Below are 23,744 nucleotides of genomic sequence, written 5' to 3' on the forward strand. Positions count from 1 at the left end.
CTTTCAGACAGTTCCCAGCTTCAGATCTGTTGTATGGCCATGCTGATTGCCTTGCTAGAGGTGCTGTCAACAATAGCTTTCATATTTTGGGAAGTGGGTAGGATTTTAAATTAGCTATATGAAAATACTGAAAACAATCAAAGAAGGGGTTTTGTCAGAAAGTGTAAGAAAAACGTCCAAATAAAAACGAAACCCCATCTTGAAGGAGAACACATTGCAGGTAAGTTATTATTTACATTGTTCTAGCACTCTAGAGGCCTCTGTCATGGCTCAGGACCCTGTTATGCTCGGCACTGTGTATCTTCCACTAGCTTGACATGAGAGTGGACCCCTAAAGGGTTTAGGACTTGAACATGTTAGATACTACTGAAACCGTTCCTCCCAGTGTGAGATTTAGTCACATGATTTCAGGAGTACCTCCAAAGAAACACTCAGCACCTGGCATGATTTGGCATTTAATTTCATTGGGACTTGGTCAAACCAGGAGCACCCCAGACAGGTGCCTGATGTTTGCTCCTTGTTCTCTCTTTTCCTATTGGGATGGAAACTGAAGACTACAAAGAAATGGAATGGAATTCCCTTTGCTCCTCACCAGTTCCACGTCTCCAGATCAGTGCCCCGCTTCCCTTTCCACAGTGTTAAGTGTTCTGCCTTTCCAGTGCTCCTTTCTGAGTGCTTCCCTGCCAATCCCCGGGGCCCAGCAAGGGACAAGACTTTTATAGTACACTTAGAAGACAAATGCTGCTTTAAGATCTGGGAAAATGACCTCCCCGCATCACTATTCTAAATCAGTGGATTAAATCATCCAGCTGCTTTGACAGTTCTTTCCCGCTGACTTCGTTGCAATGCAGTGTTGAACTATGGTAGGGACTGGCTAGCTTCGCTGTATCTTTTCGTGATTTAATTCACTCACTCTTGTTTTGAGCAACAGATCTCTTGTCTACCACGTTAGTTGCATAAAGGACAAAGCTGAAACCGTACTTTTTTATCTTGATACTAACTTTTACCTGTCCTGGCTTAACACATGGAGTCTGCACAAACATGACACGTTATGGAGATTTTAGCCCACAGTCGAACCTCCGGGGTAAAGTTTATCTTGGAAAAAAATTTCGTTGTTCAAGATGGATTGAATTCTGGGAAACTCATGTGTCCTCCAGTCACACTTATAGACCACAGTAGCACAGCACAATTAATGCTCTTGCTAACCGAATGATTAAGAAGTGATACAAGTCCTTCCCCCTTTTACCGTAATAAAATTTACTAAATCAGAAATTATAGTAACAGATAAGGATGTTCTCCAGCTGACAAGTATCCATTTAATTTTTGTTAGTTGGGGGACATGGCTGGAATAGTAATCACTGTGTTAAAATCACACAATTTACCTTCACTTATGGAAAAAACAACATCTCTTGCCAATGGAAATTACCAGCATAAAAATGCATCTATATTATCCACAGTGTACAGTTTAGAAATACAACATCATGGCTTTGGTCCAAATTGCTGAAGCACAATAATTATATCTCTTACGCAGATTCTGCCTCTGATGGATTATAGCATTTCATGTCTAGGTCTTAGTGTTTAAGGAGAATAGGAACACAGAGAAACAGTACAGCTTTAAATAGGTCACAATTGCTAATCAGGATATAGCTTTTATAATTTGGGGCAAAACAAATAGGCATGAAAGATCTACATTCCTTATACTATACGCGGTGTGTTTTTCTTTTAGCGAACGCTTGGTTCTTTTCTCTTGCCAATCCCTTTCAACCATGAATAAATTAACAATCACTTTATGTGAAATCTACAGAAATTAATGTCAACATTTATTACCATGAAACATACAGCAAAGAGTAATGCAATCTGAGTTTGGGAAAACACAACTGCTTAACGGAGCCTATCCTGATGAGAAGGAAATATCAAAGGCATTACAAATGTTGACAGCATGATCAGGCATGTAAAAGAGGTCACCCAACACCACCCAGCACATTGTTTACCAGTTTTGTAAATCAGCTTAAAATATTCAAGACACATACTGTCTCACGGAGGAAGCCCCTAATCCTCAAAAATGTGTCTGCTGCTATTTGATTTGCCTTTTAGACACCACCACACATAGCAGATTTACACTAAGAGATTACTAGGTGCAGTCTGGCAATTGTTTTCAACACAGCAGTGTCTGGAGAACTGATTTGGTTGTGGCTTCATTATGGCACATACATACATACCTCATCCCTAGATTTATATGACCTGTCTGTGTCTCAGTGTCCTACACAATACTAACTGGGGTTTAAAAAGTCAGTCAATGGAGGGAAAGAGCAGACATCCCACCAATGCCAGAAATAAGGAAATTACCAGACCACTCACATTTCCTGTTACTCAACATAGGAGACTCAGGCCAAACATTTGGTTTTGAGGTCTTCTTCAGGGCAATTTATAGTCTATTGGAGACACAGGCATTGTTTTGAATTGAAAGCCACCTTCAGCGTATTACCTGGTCATTCTTTCAGTGTCACACAAACTCCACCATATCAGAGGTGGGGAGGGTATTCCTTCCTCCTCCACTTTTAGCAAGGGGCTTAGAAAAAAATCAGCAAAATTGTTCCTCTTTTGAAAGAGGAGTAAATAGTTTTGTAGAAGAGAGAGAGAGAAAAAAACAAAACAAAACAAAACAAAAAAAGCCTTCAGCGGACAAGTGAACTTAGTCCTGGAATAAGAACAACTTGCAAGGAATTCAAGTGGAGTTGATGGTTTAAATGGATCTATGCTGGCATCCCATCTGTGCTGTCTTTGTACAAAGATTGTCTGGACTGCAGTATCTTGTTTCCAGCCTATGGACACTGCTATCTTGTTATTTCATCATAGACATGGAACATATATAAAATAAAGTCCTTCCTTTGACAGGCTCTGAAATGAAAGTGAACCAGCTTGGGATCTGAAGAAATACCTTGCGCCCTACGCTCCAGACATCACTTATGCAGTATATTATACACCTTTTCTGTTAAGAAAATAAGAAGTGTGGACAATAAGACTACTGCTCAGTTTCTATGCTGACTCAACATTGATATGCAGATTCAGAGCATACAGAAGGAATTCCGGAATGAACTGCGATGAAGAAAATGTTCACCAAATATTTCCAATAATCTGAGCCCTCGACATTCCAGTTCCACAGGAAGTAGCTCGGTACAGAGAAAATGAATTTCTTATGTGACCATTCACTGTGTAAGTTGCAAAAAGATGTTACTGTGGCAACTTGCAGCTCACAATGTCCTTAACTGAGAATTCCCAGAAGAAGCTCCTTAAAGAAGCATACACAAATCAACGCACCATGGGATGGTAGATAACTGGCAAATTACTCTGTATAGCAAATGTATGAATTTCGCCTTCCAAGGGATATATATGTACTGGGGGGAGGAAAGAAGCTACGCAAACAAACAACAGCTAAACTATGCCAGAGATAGGGCTATTATACTGTTCCTGTAAGGGAAAGCATTGGATTAGTAGCTCTTACTTGTCAACTACTGATCAATCCAACAGACGAGGAAGCAGATTTGCTAAGGCGGGGGAGCAAAGTGGGAAGGAGGCCCCCTCGGGGTGTGTGTGTGAAATTTCATAAACTGGGTCTCAAACTCATCCATCTCATTAAAAAAGTTGAAATATGTTACTGTTTTTATGTGTGTTTTCCCATTTATATACTGATTAATAAAATTTTCACATTCTACAGACTTATTTTCTTACACGTGCCAAAAGGGTTTTTTTTTAATGAATATAACCAAAATTTCTAACTGTTTGGATTACATTAGACATGGGTGAGAGGGCTGCTACTTGCAGGGATGAAAAGTGGGGCCCGACTTAAAAAGTTTGCTCACCCCTGTGCTAAGGGAACCAGTGACTTTCTTTAGGCTGTGATCCAAAACCCGCTGGAGGCCATGAGAGCCATTCAAAGTACTTCATGAGGAAATGGATCTTTCCTAGATTGTAAGGACCTATATTTTCTCAAGAACAATTAGAGGCCATAAAACAAATAAATATTATGTCCACCTGTGAGAAGTGATGGGTTTTCTAAACTCTAATTAATGCCAGTGGGAGCACAGAGCCTAGAGATGTTCCAATAAATTCAAAGATCTATGCTGGGACTAAAATGGATTTTCCTGTGTTCACGCAGATTCCCAGTGATGCACAACCTGTGTTTCTCAACCCGTAAGTTACACTCAGCCCAACAATGGGTTGGCAGAATGAATCACAAGGGCTGCAGGGTCCAGCTCCCTACTCCAAGCAGTGAGACTTGGTGAACAGTACCCTCAGGGACTGGCACTATGACACCACACACCAGGTTGCAACACCACATCACAGATTTGGCCTGTCAAAGGAGCCAGGTGAAATCTAAGGTCCCAATGCCCAGAGAGGGGGAGACGAGGCCAGGCAGCTCTGTGGGCTAGTTCAAGGTCAGGACTTCACAGGAGATGCCTTGCTAATCTTGTGGGCAACACATTAACATATGCTTTCTCTTCCATTTACGAGGTCAAATTGTCAGGATGGTCCAGAAGGATGGAGCAGTGATCATACTCACTGTCCCAGATGACTCTGGGAGAGCCAGAGCAAGATCAGATATGTCCTTCACCTAAGATACTTCTTCTCTGGTGTTGTCAAATATAGCCCCAGGAATCAGAGCATGGCCCTTGCATCTTTTGAGGACCCCTTTCTCTAATTAAGTTGTTTCTACCAAAGGGCAAATCCCCCAGTGGACTCAACTTCCTTGAGAAACCCCAAGGAGTGAAGCCAGGACTTGTGAGGAGCAACAATAGCAATCCCCATCAAGCATGAGGCTGTGTGAGCTGCATCTGCTATAGTCTGCATGGATGTAATAGCAGCTCTCCTCAGTGAGGGTTTCATAGAATCATAGAACTGGAAGGAATGTTGAGAGCTCACCAAGTCCTGTCTCCCGTACTCATGGCAGGACCAAGTGAATTCTCTCCAGTCTTGCAGTTGTACTTTATCCTCCTAAGGAAGCTTACCTATGAAGTACAAATATCCTACTTCAAAAGCAAGGCCTGTCCAATTGGCTCTTGGGAATTGCAGACTGGTAGATGTAAATACCTCCCTTCCAGCCAGGGAAGTTATGACCGTCTGTACCTGACAGCAACACCGTGGATTCTCCATTGTCATATAATTATATGTTTTGTACAAAGTATGCCTTGTGAGGTCACATTTTCACAGTGTTGATCTATTGAACATTAGTAGGCTCTTGAATTGTGTGTGCTATCATTTTTGAAATTACGATGTTTTGCTGTATGTGTTACTGAACTATGTTGAGAGAGCAGGAACACTTACAACCAGCCTTTGAGGTTCAGCAATGGGATAGCCAAATGGTCTGCTGGCTCACTAAAGGGAATCCACTCTCCTAGCAGCCAACTCAGAAGACTTTGCACAGAAAGCATGTAGCAAATGGAAACTGCTTGACCAAAAGGGACAGCTGCTACCATAATGGGAACAGATCTTTTAGCATAGCACAAGACATACAGACACCAACACTACAAGAAGAGTCATCCTTTCATGCCTCAAGTGGCCCTCCAGAAAGACAAGTTTCCAGGGCAGCGTGATAAAAACTTGCAAGTTAGACCTATTCTGACGGATACATTTATTCCTATTTAGTGAATGTCTACTAGGTATTTTACAACCTAAGGAAACATCTACGAAAATTCAAAGAGATCCATATCTTGAAAGGAAACCTACAATCTATTGCAGACAGGATTCTCTCCCTTCCATGGTCCCCTCCACACCCCCTGACACTAGGAAAAGTCTTGACAAGCCAGTAGACCTTGCAGCTTGCACAGCTGAGCTATGTGAGAATTAAAAATTGTTCTCCAGGGATGTTGGAGCCCTGGCAGACATGCACAATGATCTAAGAGCTGTCAATTGTACCCCTTTCGTTTGCACTTGGGGCTGGGAGGAGAATGTTTTCCCACTATTAGTAAGTGTCATTCCACTTCCCAACTGTACGCATACCCGTATTCATCTGCCGAAATACACGCTGGGTGGAGACTGTGGACCAGCATTTAAATCAAATGAAATAGTGGGCAGAGTCTCAGTGGGTGTTGCATCTTTGACTGACTCAGTGTTTTCATCAACCAGGGCTGAAGGCTGAGATCTTATTCTGAATCAACATTCACTGTAACTGTGGATTCCACCAGGAACGGTTGTGGGATGCCTGTTGCAACAGGCATCTCACTTTTTCCTTCTGCAATACAGATTTGTATTGAAAGCATTCAGTGGAGCTGGCCAGACATCAACATCTCTTGACCATCTGAGAAGAGCAAAAAGGGGGTCCTTTAGCATTCAGCATGGCTGGGTAGCTGGGACAATGAATTAATGATGTCTGACTTTTCCTTTCCATTTGTTTTCAAAGATATTAGTAACAAAATCTGGCAGGCTGAAAGACCTGGTCTGCCAGGGGTGGTGCTGATATCTATATTGTCAGTTTAGAAATAGAATGTTTGCAGTTGCAAAATACGCCCATTTTCGATGAACTCTTCCAATTGAAAAATGCTGAGCATCAGGAAAGAATGCTGGAGCATGTCTTGTGTCGGATCTCCACTAAATTCTAAAATCGGCTTGCATTTAATTTAAATATTAGCCAACGAAGAGCTACTGCCCAGGCTTTTCTTTTAGAAACAGAGAATTTTTAAAGGAAAATCACCTTGACTCACTGAAGTCAATAGGGCTGAATGACTGTAAGGCAGCGTACGACTCAATCTTCCCATTTCCAAAGCACTGTTATAAGGATGCAGTTTTCTGTTCCGCAAGAGGTAAAATTTAACCTGGTGCAAAGGGGCAACACAAGGCCAATGACCACTCAGGTTTCATTTATGGCACAGAATAGGGCACACTGACCAGCTCAGAGGACTTCAGTAAATCAGCCAGAGGTTATGGGCCTACACAAAGATAGGTGGCTGAGTAAGGTTCCGTGGCCTGTGATATGCAGGTCCAAATAGATGATATTGCTGGTTGCCTTCTGGCCTGAAAGTCTATGAATATTGTACTGCCCTTCTTTGTGCTGGAGCTCTCATGAAAATAAGGAGAAGTCCTGTGGCACCCTATAGACTAAGGGATTTTTTGGAGCATAAGCTTTTGTGGGCAAAGACTCACGGCATCAGAGGCATGTGGGTCTTTGCTCATGAAACCTTATGCTCCAAAAAATCTGTTAATCTATAAACTGCCACAGGACTTCTCATTGTTGTTGCAAATACAGACTAACACGTCCACCCCTCTGATACATGAAAATAAGATGTGACTTTTTGGAGTGGTAAGAAGGGGGTTTGTTGATGAGAGACATGCCTTGAGTAGAAAACTAGGAAAAACAGATCCGGAGCCTACAAAACCTAACAGATCTTTTAACTGAAGGTAAATTTTGCATTGGGGTGGCTGTGGTTAAAGCACCACACAAAGGTCTGACAGCCTAAGCCAAAGAGTACAACAAAAGGCTCTTTCTTTCTTGTTAAGTATTCAGTGTAGCCTCAGCCATCTATGGCTTTTAAACTGCAGCCACCTTCACGTAAATGTTCACTTTTTAATAAAAAAAGTCCAGCCCAGGATGTTTGTAATCCTCTTGATTTAGATATTTTAATAATCTGGGAGTTTATATCGGAAAGACAGTCATTGCCTTGGAATGAAAACTTTACCGGTGCCTACTTCAGGCTGGGGTCCCAGACAAAAGACCAAAAATATCATAGGTATTTTACAAATAGCACACACACCTGTCTTTTTAAAAAGATTTCAAAGCGATTCAAGTTACACCCATCATTTTACTGGGCAAGACACTTTCCCCAGAGAGCAGCAATGAAGGGTCCTGTGGCACCTTATAGACTAACAGACTATAACAGACTTATAGACTGTTAGTCTATAAGGTGCCATAGAACCCTTCGTTGCTGTTACAGATCCAGACTAACACGAGTACCCCTCCGATACTTTTCCCCAGAGAGGTGTCCCACTAAATATTAACTTTTCATTCTGATATAATTAATAGGGTCTTTTAACTTAATTACTTTAATCAATAACTCTTCCAATTAAGTGTCTCAAATTTCATTTAGATTGAATAAGGCAGCCATTAAATGTTACACGTGTTAAACATCATTTGGGGACTGCTCTAAGGCTTTCTGATGTCTACAATAGTCTTCCCATTATCAGCTTCTTGGGGAGAAGAGGTGGTGGGTGGCACAGAATGTATTTAACTGGCCTATGTTGAGGGCTTGTTTACACTGTGTGTGGGGAGAAATAAATGAATATGTGTGTAGCTGGGTTATTTACTGCATAGGGACAGCAATCCATTATTTGGCCTTGTTAATTGCTAACTCAGGCTTTGTCAACTCTTCCCAGCTTTTAGCTTTTAGTCATGTCACTAGAAGTCAAACAGTATGAAAGTACTTTCACCCCCTGTGAGCGGGGGTGGACTGGACAGGTGGTCGCCTTGTCAACAGGAGAACACTTGGGCCACAACGAGCTATTTATACAGCCACTTGCTGGAGCAAAACTTTTGTCTTTCAGGGAGCTGAGGGGTTTTGAGCACCTGTGAATGAAAAAACTTCTGTTGTTCACGTGGAAGTGTAGACAAAGCTTGTGGAGCCAATATTGCAATGTGCTCAGCACAGGCCAAATTCTTCTCAGTTAAGGGGCCGTAGTGAATTCAGTGGAGTTTGCTGACACAGACCTGATTTTAGGATACCCCAGGGTTCTGCAACTGAAATAGGGAGAATAGCCATTTTTTTTTCCAATTCTGTTAAAAAATCAATACTTCAAGAGCCACAATGCATGTGAACACGAGACAGTCCTTAATAAATAACGTCAAACTGTACTTTTTGTCACCCCTCTTTTAAAAACAGTGCACACACAATGATTCATACCAGTTAGACAGTTGTTACCCCCACCCTCAGGCTTAACCCCTCTGAGCCCTAACCTCCCAGGATTAACTTGCTATGCCTGGGAGCCCTGCCCATGGTGCATCATGGATGACTGTGGTGGCACCATTGCCATGAGGATGATGGGCGGGAGGTCTGCCAGGCCATCAAGGGCTTCTGGAACGCCCCAGTGGGCCTCCAACACTGGTTGAAAGGGAGCGTCAGTGCCGCCCGCATCTGAACACCCCAGATAGGAGGTAGCTTTGCCGTCCGGAGTTGGTGGGGGAGATGTGTGCTTTTTTTCCACCATCAACTGTGGCATGGTGAAGATGAAGGGGAAGGAAGATCTCTGGAACTCAATCACCAGGGGGGCCCTCACAAGGGCTGTGCTTGCCTCCAGCAATGGCCCATTAGCCATAGTTGGCTCAGGCATGATGGGTGGGGTGGGGAATTTTACTTACCTTGATAAAGGAGTTGGGATCTTACTCACCAGATACACAGCACAGCAGTTCCAGAACTTGCACCCTTTCAGAGACGACCCCAGTCAGCTGCCCCTGAAGGATGGCCCAGGGCCTCCAGGATACCAGGGCTATGGATAGTATCAATGAAACTGCTTTATAATTGGGGGGGTCCCCTCTATTTTAGGGGAGCTGCAGATAATAATTTGGGGGGCACCCCTTGCTGCTGCTCAGGATGTGATTCCAAAAAAAAAAACCCACCTCACCTCAGCACGCACAACTCCTCCGTGGCTCTCTGCTGCCTTCTGGGTGGGCTGCACAGCTCCAGCGTGGGCAGGCCCAGCCGCCCCCTCCTCCTAGATGTCCTGCCAGTATAGCCTTTCCCCACCTGGGGCAGCTCCCTGCCCTGACGCAGCTTTTACTTCCGGGCTCCCTGCTGCAGCTGACTGCTCAGCAGCTCTGGAGGCTGCCACCGCTTAAACAAGCAAAACTACATTCAGTAGGTCTAACGGCAGGCAGTTGTATTTAATTTTTTTTTAAGCAGCAGCAGCCTCTGGAGCTGCAAGAGGAGTCACTGGCAGCCATGCCTGGAGCCACAAGTGGCTCCTTAAAGAGCCACATGTGGCTCCAGAGCTGCAGGTTGCTGACCCCTGTGATAGGACCTTAAATGATGAAAGGTTACCCGCAGCACAGAATGGACACATGCTGGTTATGTTATATATTGGAAGAATTTAAGTAAATAGACACATTCGGATTTATTAACACACATTTATCGTGGAACATTAACCAGGTCAACATGTTCTCCCACAGACCAGTGATCATTGCTGCACAAGCCTTAATATTACTTTTTAAAATTTTAGTAGAATTAAGCTTCTGAAGTAACTACATGTCTGAACAGTTTCAAAGGACAAGAATGAAGGGATCAAATCATTTATCAGCTAGAGGTGAAGAATTTTTCTTCTAGAAAGGTACAAAATGCTACTAGAAAGAGTTACAAAAACGGTGCTCCATATAGAGAGGGAAGCAGAGAAAAATGACAGGTTGAGCCTCTCTTGTCTGGCAACATCCATGGTCCAACATGATTTTAGTCAGAAGTCCACTTATCATGTTGTGCCCAAGTTTCCCACAGTCCCATAAAGTTTGTTTACAACCACCAGTCCTGGCTCTCAATGTTCTGTGCTGTTATTTATCTGTAATTTACCCCTAAATGTCTTCTAAGAGCCCAGTAAGCAGTGGACGTGTTGATAATGCTGCTAGACAATACTGGCTTCCTCTGGTTTGGCAAATTTTCTGGTTCAGCACCAGTGAGGTCACCAGGGTGTCGGATTAGAGAGGTCCAACTTGTACTGTGCGTCAGTTAGGCCTTAATCTAGCAAACTGACAATCTCTCAAAATGGACTGATGCAGGCGGGTGCACACAATGGGGATGTGAATGGAACTCTGTAAGAACATTCAGGTGCTTTTGAAAATCCTAAGGGCCTAGCTGCATTTTCAGGACTGGAAGTTTAATGGTATTTAGATGCCTAAAGAAGCAGCTAGGCCCTTAGAACGATTTTCAAAAGCACCTAAATGTTAAACTTTCATTGGTTTATTGTTTCACTGTTTCCTTGTCTTTTCGTGTCCAGATGTCTATAGCTGTCCTGTTGGCTATCATACACTTGTATGGTAAGTATTTAGGGGCGCTCTCAAGGGTTGTCATAGCCGGGGGTGGTAGCGAGGATAAGCTCCCACTATCTATAAAATGCTCCCATGGCTAGTGTCTCCAATAGCCTCTGACAACTGAAGTCCAGCTCCTGGCCTTCACGTGTGGCTTAGTTTCTAAGCCCGGTGAAACTGTTTGCACTGACAGGAGAAGGGGAGAAGGCGGGTGACTGGCACCTTCAAACCAGCTGCTTGGGGCAGATGGGGCTCATCAGCCTGGGAAGGCCACCCACCTAGGAGAAGGAAACTCTGATTTAAAACCTCCACTGCCTTGCAGCAATACATAGTCATGGGAAAGGCTTCGGGAGTAAACCCTGAGGAAAAATCAGGAGATGGAGCCCCTAAGGCAGTTTGAGGTTGTGCTCAATCTCACTCTGGCAGCTCCTGCGACGACATTGGTGCCAAGCTGTACTGGCTTTCGCCTTTCCCTTGGATTACATCAGTGGCATGGAGAGGGGGAACCTGCTGCTGGGCATCAGCTGGTTCTTCCAACTTACTTGCCCAGGCCTGTGCCCTGGAGAGGACACTCCGGCATCGCTTTCTGAGCGGTGATGCAACACGAGAAGCAGCAGTTACCGGTATTTAGGGGCAGGGACTGTCTTTTTGTTCTGTTTGTACAATACACTGCTCAGTGCAGTCCTGATCTCCTCAGCACTATGATACACATACATGAAGATGTCTTCTAATATTGTGGTAATGCTGGGTTTGGCTTATAGCTTTGAGTTATCCATTTATTAGATATGTTTGAGTTTGAATTGTATATGAGGCACCAGATAGGAAAGCACTAGGTACTTACATGAGTGCTTTTCTTCAAAGACTGAAGCAGAAAAAGCATTACAGAGTCGGTTGAAAGATAAGGAGAGGAAGAACAGTAGACATGAAGAGAATCATTGTGTTAGTAAAGAACACAGCACAGACTCCCAGACAAGCGAATCGGTAAAAGGAAGGAGGGTCTTTTCAGACCCTCCTACCCGTGGGAGGCTGAGGAGAGATGACAAAGGAAAACATGTGAGTGATCCAGCAGGAAGAGAGAGCTCTAAATTAAGGCCCAGATCATGAAACATTTATGCACGTGCTTTACTTGGCTCCCTTGTCTCATGGACTTCAGTATAAATGACAGTAAGGTGAGGACCACAGAGAAGTACTACAGGGTACAGTAAAACCATAGAGAATTTCAGAGGATAGAAAGACCAGGTTAAATTGGCTTCACTGATGAATTGGGTTTGGATATGCCTACTACTTCATGTTTGTAACATCCTGGCCTCCATGAAATTTAGCGTTGAGCTGGTCAGACACGAGATTTTCCATCCAGTAACATAATTGAGATGTTTAATCTTTTTCATGCCAATTCAAGACAAAGTCAATTTTAAATATTTTTATGAAACAAAATTTCTAAAACAATTGTTTCAGGCCAACCAAAATACTTCATTTGAGTTTTGACTTCTTTTAACGTTTATTTGATAAAGTCAAAATGAAAAAATCAAAACTTTATATTTAAAAAAGTGTCAGAACAAGGCTGACATTTACAAAAGTGAGTTTTCCTTTTTATTTCTCAAACAAAATGTCAACATTTGATATATTTAATGAAAAACTAAGGTTTTATTGAAACAGCACTAGCAGATGGAAAACCCGTTCAATAAAATATTTCTGTCTAACTCTTAAGGAATACATATTAGGAAGCACACAACCAAAGAGTTGGAATGGTCAAAATGGAAAGAGCATTTCAACAAAGGCTGGGTCAAACCAGCCAAGGTAAAAAGGAGATCAGACCATGTGCCTAGGGCAACAATGGACAGAATTACAGACAAGGGAGATGTAAGAAGCGTCTCAAAGATGACTGATTGATTTCTGCCACTGATAGCCAAGCTAAGTTTGATTTCAGGAGAGTGAGTTGATGTTTACTGTGAAAAGAGTTCTAATTCCTAGAATTATAAATCTGATACACGTTTTACCTCCCTAAATCAGGATTTTCTGGTCAGGCAACATACCATCCAGAGCTGGCAGCAGCAGGGATGGGTCTCGTGTCCGGCAGACTGGCTGGAGCTGGAGCTGGAGGCAGAGGGGTCAGGTGTGGCAATAGGGGGGCTGGCAGTAGCAGGGCCAGCGTCTGGTAAGCCCAGCTGGGTCGGAGGCAGGAGGGCCAGCTGGGGCCAAAAATGGAGGCAGAGATGGGAAGGTGAGTGGACTGAGGGGCCAGTGGCAGGGGACCACCCTTGGTCTAGCAAATTCCTTCATTTGAGACCAATCAGGTTCCAAGGGTGCTGGACCATGGTTGTCTAAGATCCCTATGAGCGGGCTTTGAGCAACAGGATCTGTGGATAATTCTTCGTAGCCCCCATCAAAGGCTGTCACCAGCCTCTTTCAAAGTCTGTTTTCCTGAAATGTTGGACAAGGGAGAAGCATTCACTGTGGGGAGGAGGGGGGAAGAATCTCGCTCTCTGGAAGCATCATCAATAGTCACGTGGCCAAACAACATCTTTACTGTAATACAGGTCATGTCTCTATGATTTTTAGACCCGGAGTAAAGAAGAGGTCTTGAAAAAGAGGCATAATGAGTCGTACTGCATGCTGCTTCTGCACTCTGGGACTGACTGAGATCACATATAATTATACTGCAATACTTTTATATAGCACTTCCCACCAGCAGAACTCAAACTGCATTACCGAGGGTGTGGGGGGGGGCAGGCGGAGGCGAAAGCATCCTTATCCTCATTTACAGAAGGGAAAGAGACACAAAATCGAAACGACTTGCTGAAGGTCACTTCCAGCAGTCTAATAGAACTAAAACCCATATCTCCAGACTCCTAGAGCAGGGCCCAAGCTATTAGGCCACACTTCCTCCTTCACACAGATCTGTGCCCCTTTGTCTAATTGTGTGTTGTGAGGCACAGCTCCCATGTATCTCAGCTCTGAAAAGAAGTATTCTGAAATGGATGGCAGCAGACAGCTGTTTCCCTTTGAAAGCATGCAGGAGTCACAAGACTATCAAGAAAACATGAGGCGGAAGTCATTCGTTCAAATCAACGTAAAGGTAACCAAAGATCAAAATGCCACATACGCATGGGGGCCGAGGGCTCTAGCCAGCCATGCTTGGCACTGGGAACATCTGGATTCTCTTCCTGGTTCTGTTACTGTCTTCTTGTGTGGCCGTGAGCAAGTCATATCACTGCCCTGGGTGAAATTCAGTCACTCCTCAGTGGCACCCAGCCCACGGCGCTGTGTTACCCCCCAGCCCCACTCCCCCCCTCCCTGCCAGCTGTGCACAGCTGGAGCAGTGCTGCTGTGGCATTTCAAAGGGGCCTAGAGCTCCATTCACCCCGATGTCAAAGTAGCAGCTGGGCCTGGGGACAACTATCCTTTTGCCGTCAGCAGGCCTGTATATAAGGCACCAAGATAGGCACTCACTACTCAAACAAATCACACCAAACAAATCTATGTGCATCTGAAGGGCCTAAAAATCTTTAACAATCTGACCCTTGATCTCTGTGTCTCAGCTCTCCATCGGTCAGGTGAGGGGGACAGAACTTCCTTAACTCAAAGGGCTGCTGAGAGGATAAAGTTTGGGAGATGCTCAGATATTTCAGTGACGGGGGGCGGGGGTCACCTGAATACCTCAGAGAACTATGATCAGAAGGCTCCTCGATGGTGTGAGGGGCAAAGAGGGGAGCTGCCCTTGGAATTGGCGTTTCAAAGGGGACCAAAGCTCCGGCTGCCACTGCTAATTATTTTGAAACATTGTGGCAGCATGGTGAGGGATTGTGATGGTGCCCAGTGCCATGGTCTAGGTGGTGCTGAGGGCTGACATTGGCCCCACCTCTTTGGCTCTTGGCACTGCCCCTTCTGGGGTATGAAGCCAGCCCCCCCACACCTTGTTCTGGTGCCCACAGGGGTTGTCAGCGCCACTGATTTTCAGCTCTTCTTGGGTCTTTAAACCAAGTGCCCTGGACTGTGATGATGCGAGCAGACACCCCGCCTTTTGGCTCCTCTACTGAGAATCCTCTGCCATTGTCCATTATGGCTACGTCTACACGTGCCCCAAACTTCGAAATGGCCACGCAAATGGCCATTTCGAAGTTTACTAATGAAGCGCTGAAATGCATATTCAGCGCTTCATTAGCATGCGCGCGGCAGCGGCACTTCGAAATTGACGCGGCTTGCCGCCGTGCGGCTCGTCCAGACGGGGCTCCTTTTAGAAAGGACCCCGCCTACTTCGAAGTCCCCTTATTCCCATCAGCTCATGGGAATAAGGGGACTTCGAAGTAGACAGGGTCCTTTCGAAAAGGAGCCCCGTCTGGACGAGCCGCGCGGCGGCAAGCCGCATCAATTTCGAAGTGCCGCTGCCGCGCGCATGCTAATGAAGCGCTGAATATGCATTTCAGCTCTTCATTAGTAAACTTCGAAATGGCCATTTGCGTGGCCATTTCGAAGTTTGGGGCACGTGTAGACACGGCCTATGACTTCCATTCCATAAACTGAGAGCCGGAGCTTTTTGGCTGATCTTAATTACTGAGGGGAAGTAGTATCATAGGCAAGAGGCCGTCAGGATCACAACCTGCTCCATGAATTGCATTTGGAAGGAACAAATAACCAATGTAGAGTGTGAAGCACAAGTTTTATACGCTCATAAAGCTCAAATGTACCCATCTGGCCTTAGTTAATTAGGGATTAAATTACATCAGCAGTTCAACTAACCTCTTACCTTCCTCTAGCTACTACAGAAAATACCCATGGACTGAAGTTTCAGGAGTTACCTAGGTCAGGCTACTATGCTAAAGCCTGGCCCTGCTTCCAGTGAAGTCAGTGGGAGCAGCAACAGAGCCTTGGCTCCCAGTCCTGCATCAGACCATCTTTAAAATATGTATATGCTTGGCGCTAAAGTTACACTACTGGAAAAATCAACTGTCAAATGAGTATCTTCAGAGGAAGAGATGTTGCAATCTGCTACTGAGGGTTGGGCTAGTAGGTGCCATCGAATGGGTGTATCCTGCATTACCATCCCTCAGGATACAGGGATTCCCAGGTAAACTCATACTGATGGAACAAATATTGAAGTGGATATTCTACCCTGTGCACTGTGTGTCTGCTTGGAGCAGCCCCTAAGGAGGGACTTGGCATGAGGGCTCCACTGGCGAGTGCAGCGTGACATGGACTAGACAGCCCTAGCTTTAGTGAGGAGACACTGTCAAGTTGACCCTGACTTCAAGCACTCCTAAGATTTGTGTGTACCAAATCTCTTGGTGACTCAGAAGCAGTGTGGAAAGCTTGGCCACACTAAGAATGCTCAGGAAGAGCTCTGTGAGGGGAAAACTGAGTAAGCTCCCTCCCTGGCAGGTTTTACCACAGGGAGAATGACCTGGCCAGATTCAATACAAGGGCTGCAAGCTGAGCTGGTGGGAAATTTTTGGAACAATGTTTCTTTTGAAAATTGTCCATGAAAATTCAGGACAATCTCAAATTTCCAAACACAGTTCACTCCAACTAGCTTGAAGAAAACAATATGCATTCTGTGAAAATGCCAAAAATGCGAATAAAATGTAACTAGCTGTGAACAGGCCAAAATCTGATCTGATTTCATTAACTTCAATGGAGTTACACAAGGGTAACTGAGACTCATATTTAGCAAGGTTGTTAGGGTTGCCAGTTTTGGTAGGTTATATTGCTGGAGATTTCATCACTTAACAAACTTTAAATAAAGATAAAAAGCAGTCAAGTAGCACTTTAAAGACTAACAAAATAATTTATTTGGTGAGTTTTCACGGGACAGACCCACTTCTTACTATTTAATTGAAGATGAATGTTTAATTTCTGGAGACCCGAAGATAATCCTGAAGGGTTGGCAACCCTAACAGGCACTTAAAGATTTGCCTAACTTTAAGCATGTGGGAATTTCCATTATTCTTGTTGGGACTGTCCAGTAGAAGGACATTTCTGATTTTGTCATGTAGATCTCAAATAACGAGCTCAGTGTTACAGCATGACCGATGGCTTACTAGCTACAGGATCTATGTCTGAATTCTTCACCTGTCTGCTTGGAAACCATCTCTATGGTCTCTTCACATTTGTGAAGATGTGTTGGGGATATGTGTGTAAGTGATATGTTAATATCCTGAAGGAACAAATCATGTAATGGAAACATTGAAAAACTGCCTTGTGCAGAAGTTCACTGCCTCATTCTCCAATTAATAGTAGTACTTTATTTAAAGGAGTGTGATTTCCCCAAGTCTGAATTCTCCTCCTCTGGTGGATTATTTATTAAATAAAAACAGTAGATTGAAGCTGTTTTCACTTATAAACAGTTCATACAAATCCTAACTGAGGAGAGTTACCATAGTTACCTTTGCAAGCTACTCCACATAACATGGTTACTTACGAGAACCCATGAGTTAAGGGCAGCTAAATATTTTTTCAGTCAAAAAATAATTTGCTGCTTAGTGGATGTTCACTGGCTTTATCACGGAGGAAAAAAGCAGTGCAATGAAAGTAAAAAAACTGCATGGTGGGTGTTTTGGTGGTGGTGGTGGTCTGGGGGCTTTTTTGGTCCAACAATTCACACCAGCTGGAAATTCTGCAGTGTAACTGGACAGCTGGAGAGTTCAGAGTAAAAACACATTTAGATCTTGGCACAGAAATTGGCCTTCCAATCCAGCTCCATCATTAACAGCTTCTGTACAGTATTGTTCTGCCTCTAGGGGCTGTAAAAATGAAAAAAAAAAAACCCAAGAAACCAAACCTTTGTTCAGCCCAAACTTCCTTTCCTTCTCTGCTGTTCCCGCAGACTTTCCATTCTAGTGGCCCTATTGTTTCACGTGGAAATGTCAGAGCTGCACAGCATGCCTATTTTATAAGGAGTATGTTCCATTTCAGGAGGCCAAAAACACAACCATGTTGTTCCACAATTAATTTGCTTGGCCAATTACAGCTTCTCTGAAATGGCCCTTTTCAGGATCTGTGTTTGGACTCGTAGCTACTTTTGCATCCACCAGTTTTGAATCAAAGCAAAACAGCATCACTGAGGAGAAGGAAATCTCCTTTGTCAGTGTCAGATGGCTACAGAGCTTAGCCTTTTCATGCTTGTGTAATGCTAGTAAACTTGGCATGTTGGCATAAGAGCTTGAACCTGGAACCATAGGGGCTAAAGCCCAATGTTCTACTAGTGGCCTTTAGCTCATGTGATAGAGCACAGGCCTTTAGTCCCTACAGTTCAGCTTCAGTTCTTCCTGGTGATAAGCCGGGTCCATCAGTGTTACACTTGGATGACAAGGGAAGAGATGGATGCCCTTAGATCTATGCAAGCTTAAGCATGGAGCTCTGAAAACAATGGTGGACAAACTAAGAAGCTAGGCCCTTCCTTTCGGTCCTTCATTTCATTTCCCAATGGGCCCTGATAGTTAAACCCATCTGTGCTCCAGACACCCAGATTTGTCACAGGGATTATAAGGCCTTTCATTCTGGGCCAGATCCCTGGGTGTGCATTAGCTTGGTTGTTTTCAGTGACACTTTGCAGATTTACTCTCTTATGATCTGGCCTAGTCACCAAACTCTGTTACTGGCATCTTCTCACTCAGATGCCTGTTTCCTTTGTGCGCTCAGAATCATATCTTCTTGGAGTCGGATGGGGGAGGAAAACTTTCACTTGCTTTCTCCCCGCCCCCTTTCTTGTTAGCACTGGACAAGCCGTTTGATGAATCCCCAGAAACTCTTACCATCCACATGTTCAAAGATAACAAGGATGCAGCATGTCACTGAGAGCAGTATCTGAAGATGGTAGGCTTGCACATGTGGGGCTCAGGGGATCTTTTACCTACAGAACTTTTTTTCACTGGGTTTGAAGCACAAGGGGAAAAAACCCTTAGTGTGACTCAGCGCCTCAGTTGTTTGTAGCACTGGCAGCCACAAGAACACATCACCAGATGCCTACTTGTAAAATAAACATATTAGATCTAGAAATAAGAGCATATTTCACCCTCTGAGACTATACACATGGAGCTCCCTAGTGCTCTTTTGACATGCTCTCTTTTCAGAGGCAAACTGACTGGGAAGATTTTCCACTTACCCATTGCTAAGAAAGCATTTGATTTCAGCTTCACTATTAAACTGTGTATGATGAACCTGTGTAGGTCAAATCACTCAGCTAAAGACAATGTAAAATAACTAACTCATGATCTTCAATGCAATTTTCAGTTCCAAGGGATTCGCAGACAATAGGAAATATTTTTTCACACAATGCACAGTTAACCTGTGGAACTCCTGGCTGGTGAACGTTGTGAAGACCAAGACTATAGTAGAGCTTAAAGAAGAGAGAGACAAATTCATGGGGGATAGGTCCATCAATGGCTGTTAGCCAGGATGGGCATGGACGGTAATCCCTAGCCTCTGTTAGCAAGAGGCTGGAAATGGGCAACAGAGAATTGATCACTCAGTGATTACCTGTTCTGGTCATTCCCTCTGGGGTACCTGGCATTAGCCACTGTCGGAAGACAGGATCCTGGGCTTGATGGACCTGTGGTCTAACTTACTATGGCTGTTCTTTTGTTCTTATGTCTGATGGCAGCCTATTTCAGAGCATCATTCACAGCAGAATGCAGGACAAGCCTTCCTTCTACAAGAGCATCCAACAGCCACATTCTCACTTTGTTTTATATCCGGCAAGACTTCTTAAGGGATTAGAGTATTAATTTAACTGATCAATAAGGTTGGCTGTTTCAGTGGATCAGGTAGCTTGTTCTCCTTGGGTGAAACCCCTCAAAACTTGCCTGCGCGAATCCACTGCAGCTCTAAATTGGGTGATTTAATCAAAGGGAAGAGGTATGCCGGGAAAAGAGGGAACCCAAAAAATGCTGGAGCCAAATCGAATACAGTTATAAAATGTCGTCAACTAAAGCCGCTACCTATGTTCGGAAAATTTTGGCAAACTGAGTCTATTACACATGTCACGCAAAGAGGTTCATAAGGAAGTACAGACCTTCACATTACATTATTTAAGGTTCTTAGCTGCTGCAGCCTGGTCCCAGCCCGATTTAAGTATATGACCTCTGAGATGAGTAATGAATACTGCTGAACAATCTGCATCATTGAAAACTGAGTTCAAAGTCTTTCTTGAGCTGCAGAACACTCCCCACCTTAAACTGACCATGAAGAGAACATGACTCACAGAAGAGACTCAAAGAATCTTGTTGATGGTAAAGCTTTTGGTTCCAGCACTGTCATTTACAATATATTTATACAGTGCCTAACTTAATGGGATGCTCACCTGACTGAGGCCACTTGGCGCTAATGCAATATAATCTTAAAAACAGAGAGAATTTACTATTTCCAAGATGCTGACATTGGTGAATCTGATCCAAAACAATAGCGGCCACTGCTGTGGGAATTACTGAGTGTTAACTTCTGCAAATTCAGAGTGAAACAAAACCAACCACTTTGCTTCGGCTCATTTAAAACTATGTCACTGGATCTTCATTTCTCCAGCATCTGATTACTCCTGACTCCTACTGGAGACACAAGGAATTGCATATGTCCAACACCTAATGTCTGTTCCAAGGGAAGGCAAAGAATGCAGTCACCCTGGGCCCCAACTCCAGGGGTTGCTATTTCACTATGCCTGTTGTTCATTATTTTTTGGGGGGGAGGGGCGGGAGGGTTGGTTTTTTTTGCTGATTCTTTGGCTGGTAAGATGCCGAAGGCTACTCCTGACAACATCTTTGAAACACACACAAGTCAGATGCCTAAATACAGATTTAGCCTTTGTCTACACTGGCAATTGAGCAACAAAAGCTTTGGTCATGCATGGGTATTGAAACCCTCCCCGCCCTCAACAACAAGCTTTGCCATGGTAGGTACTAGTGTAAACAGTGCTTTGTCGGAAGGGGTGGTCTCCTGTGGACAAAGCAAACACCACTCATGGGGGGGTGGAAGTTTGTCGGCACTGTTTACACTGCCTGACTTTGAGTGATATGGCTGTAGCGACATAGGTGTGTTGAAAAAAGCTGTGTAATTTATCCATACCACAGGCTATGACTAAATTGCAGAGAAACGTCTGCAAAAGATACCCAAGTTGTGCAATACATTTATCAGAATCGCAGAATCCTAGGGCTGGAAGGGACCTCAGGAGGTCATCTAGTCCAGCCCCCTGATTCAAGCAAGATCAACCCCAACTAAGTCATCTCAGCCAGGACCTTGTCAAGCTGGGACTTAAAAACCTTGAGGGATGGAGAATCCACCACCTCTCTAGACAATGCATTACAATGCTTCTCTGCCCTCCTGGTGAAGTAGTTTTTCCTAATATCTAACCTACACCTCTCCCTCTTCAGCTTCAGACCATTACTCCTTGTTCTGCCATCTGACACCACTGAAAACAGTTTCTCACCCTCCTCTTTAGAGCTCTCCTTCAGGAGGTTGAAGGCGGCTATTAAATCACCCCTAAGTCTTCTCTTCTCTGAACTAAACAAGCCCAAATCCCTCAGCCTATCCTCATAGATCTTGTGCTCCAGCCCCTTAATCATTTTTGTTGCCCTCCACTGAACCTGCTCCAGCACATCCACATCCTTTTTATACTGGGGGGCCCAAAACTGGACACAATATTTCAGGTGTGGCCTCACCAGTGCCGAACAGAGGGGAACAACTACTTCTCTAGGTAGCATTGGCGTATCTCCTGCTGACAGTTCTGTTGAGAGAGGCTTTCCAGACATTTGGTCTATCCACAAGGGGCCAAGTGTCAGGGAAACGCCTCTGCTGACCCATCCCTTCTTCCTCGTGGAATGAGGATGACTGGGATGTCTGCCGCCCTAGGAGCCCTCTGCCAGCTTCAGCTGGGAGATCTCCAGGCTCCCGACAGAGGCCTGCAATCTAGACATAGCCTCAGAGTCCTAAATTTGGGTGCCCATGTTTGAAAGTTTTGGTGGGCAGATAGTCACAAGGAACACAATGAATGTAGTACACAGGTCACCTTAGCACACAATTGCACAGTCTCTTCGTTATTTTAAACTAGAGTATATTCACCTGGTATTGCTTGACTTGTTAATGCAAATAATTGTTTTTCTTCGTTTGGCTGGGGATGAGGGATTCAGTATGCTGGCTGCTCCATGGAGAGGGCACAGCCTCAGCCCTCTCTTCTCATAGCAGCTTAGGGCCAGGTGAGAAGTACCTGTCCGTGGCCACTGCAGCTGCAATGAGCACAGCTAGGGAAGAGATACACGTCACCCAGCAGGGGGACAGAGACATCGACAAACTGACACACAGACAAACTATAAATTACATAGTAAATAGCTGTCTCTTTCTCCACCCTCATCCCCCTCTGGCCCAATGGGATTATACTTATCCGGCCTCCATCTCTGGCCCCTTGCCACCCCCATGTGGTCATCCTACAGCATAACTGTCCCTTCAATCAGACCCCCTCCCTTTCCAGTTTATGAGAAACAACCAAATTCCAGGCACTTCCTGTTCTCCTGGCACAACCAAACCCTTACATTATTCTAAGTGATGATAGGAGGAAGTGGCATACCAAATTTGTTGGTCCTACCTCTTACCACTTAAGAGGAGCTTTTGAACAAACAGTTTCACAGACAGACAGTCACAAAGTTGCTAAAATGTATTATAGATAACGTTCCAAACACCTCTCAGGGGACTAAGTCCAAACTAACCCACTGCAATGAGAATGAAGCCACAGAAAAATCAGAAGCATGATCCTTTTCAGTAACATCTTCACAAGATCACACATCAGTTCATGACACTGCAGTTTGCATATTTGAGAGATCAGCTCATACATATTTGCATTATGAAACATTCTGGCATACCATTTTAAGAGTGGTGAAATCCCAGCCCCATTGCAGTCAGCATGTGTTGTGTCAGTGACTCCAATGTAGCTAGGCTTTCATCCCAGATACTGTATATAACTTAGCCACTAAACCAAGGAGTTGTGTAAGACAAGACCAGAAGCAGGCAGTGGGCTGTCTAAGGACAGCTCCATCATCTCTAGCTGACAGGTATTTGCAAATTTAAACTTTACATTTTTGTTAAAAACCTCATTACTTTTTGAGCCAGAGGGGAGCAAAACCACCATGTGCATGGCCATGTACCTCTACCTATTAATTTCTTTTACTGATACATCCTGCCCTTCTGCTTCTTCAGCATGTGACATACATCAGGGTACACTTCCTTACACTCAGAGACAATGTAAATTATTTTCCTAACACAGTCAGTAGGTACATGAAAACCTAAAGGCCAAATTGGAATAAGAGCTTGGGAGAAACCTGACTGAAGTCAATGAGAATTTTTCCACGGATTTCAGTGAGCTCTAGATCAGGCCTTGTAATCAAAATAATTCCACTGACTTCAGCAGAGTATCTCCAAATTTACACCAAAATAACAGAGCCAGAATTGTCCCTAGATCTTCCATTCTGCAAGCAGACACTGGGGCTCTGTAGAATTCTGCTGAAGTCATTGAAGGATTAGGGCAATACTTAGCTGAATTTACACTCTTAGAAGAAGGTGCAAATCTTACTATTTGGATTTGGCCCAGTGATGTAAGTGGAACCCTTCCTTATTAAGGGAAGAAGAAGCAAGCGCAGTGTGACTATGCCTGTGAGTAACAGCAACTTGAGTAAGCAGCTGTGGGCTTGTAGGGATAAATGTTAATTCTTTAGGTTCTTATTAATGGTTCTATCGGTTGTCTTAGTTTTTCACTCTATATTCCCTGTGTATCACT

The 23,744-nt window shown here is 44.1% G+C and overlaps 1 protein-coding gene and 1 pseudogene across 1 annotated transcript in view; one reads left to right on the forward strand and one right to left on the reverse strand.

The window, feature by feature from the left end:
- MAML2 (mastermind like transcriptional coactivator 2) overlaps nt 1–23,744 on the reverse strand; it is a 315,731-nt gene that overhangs the window by 113,882 nt on the left and 178,105 nt on the right. The gene's annotated exons all lie outside the window — the stretch shown is intronic.
- LOC142001597 (mitochondrial import inner membrane translocase subunit Tim17-B pseudogene) lies at nt 1,042–9,490 on the forward strand (annotated as a pseudogene).

The sequence above is a fragment of the Carettochelys insculpta genome, chromosome 1 (genome assembly GCF_033958435.1).
Source record: "Carettochelys insculpta isolate YL-2023 chromosome 1, ASM3395843v1, whole genome shotgun sequence".
Taxonomy (NCBI): Eukaryota; Metazoa; Chordata; order Testudines; family Carettochelyidae; genus Carettochelys; species Carettochelys insculpta.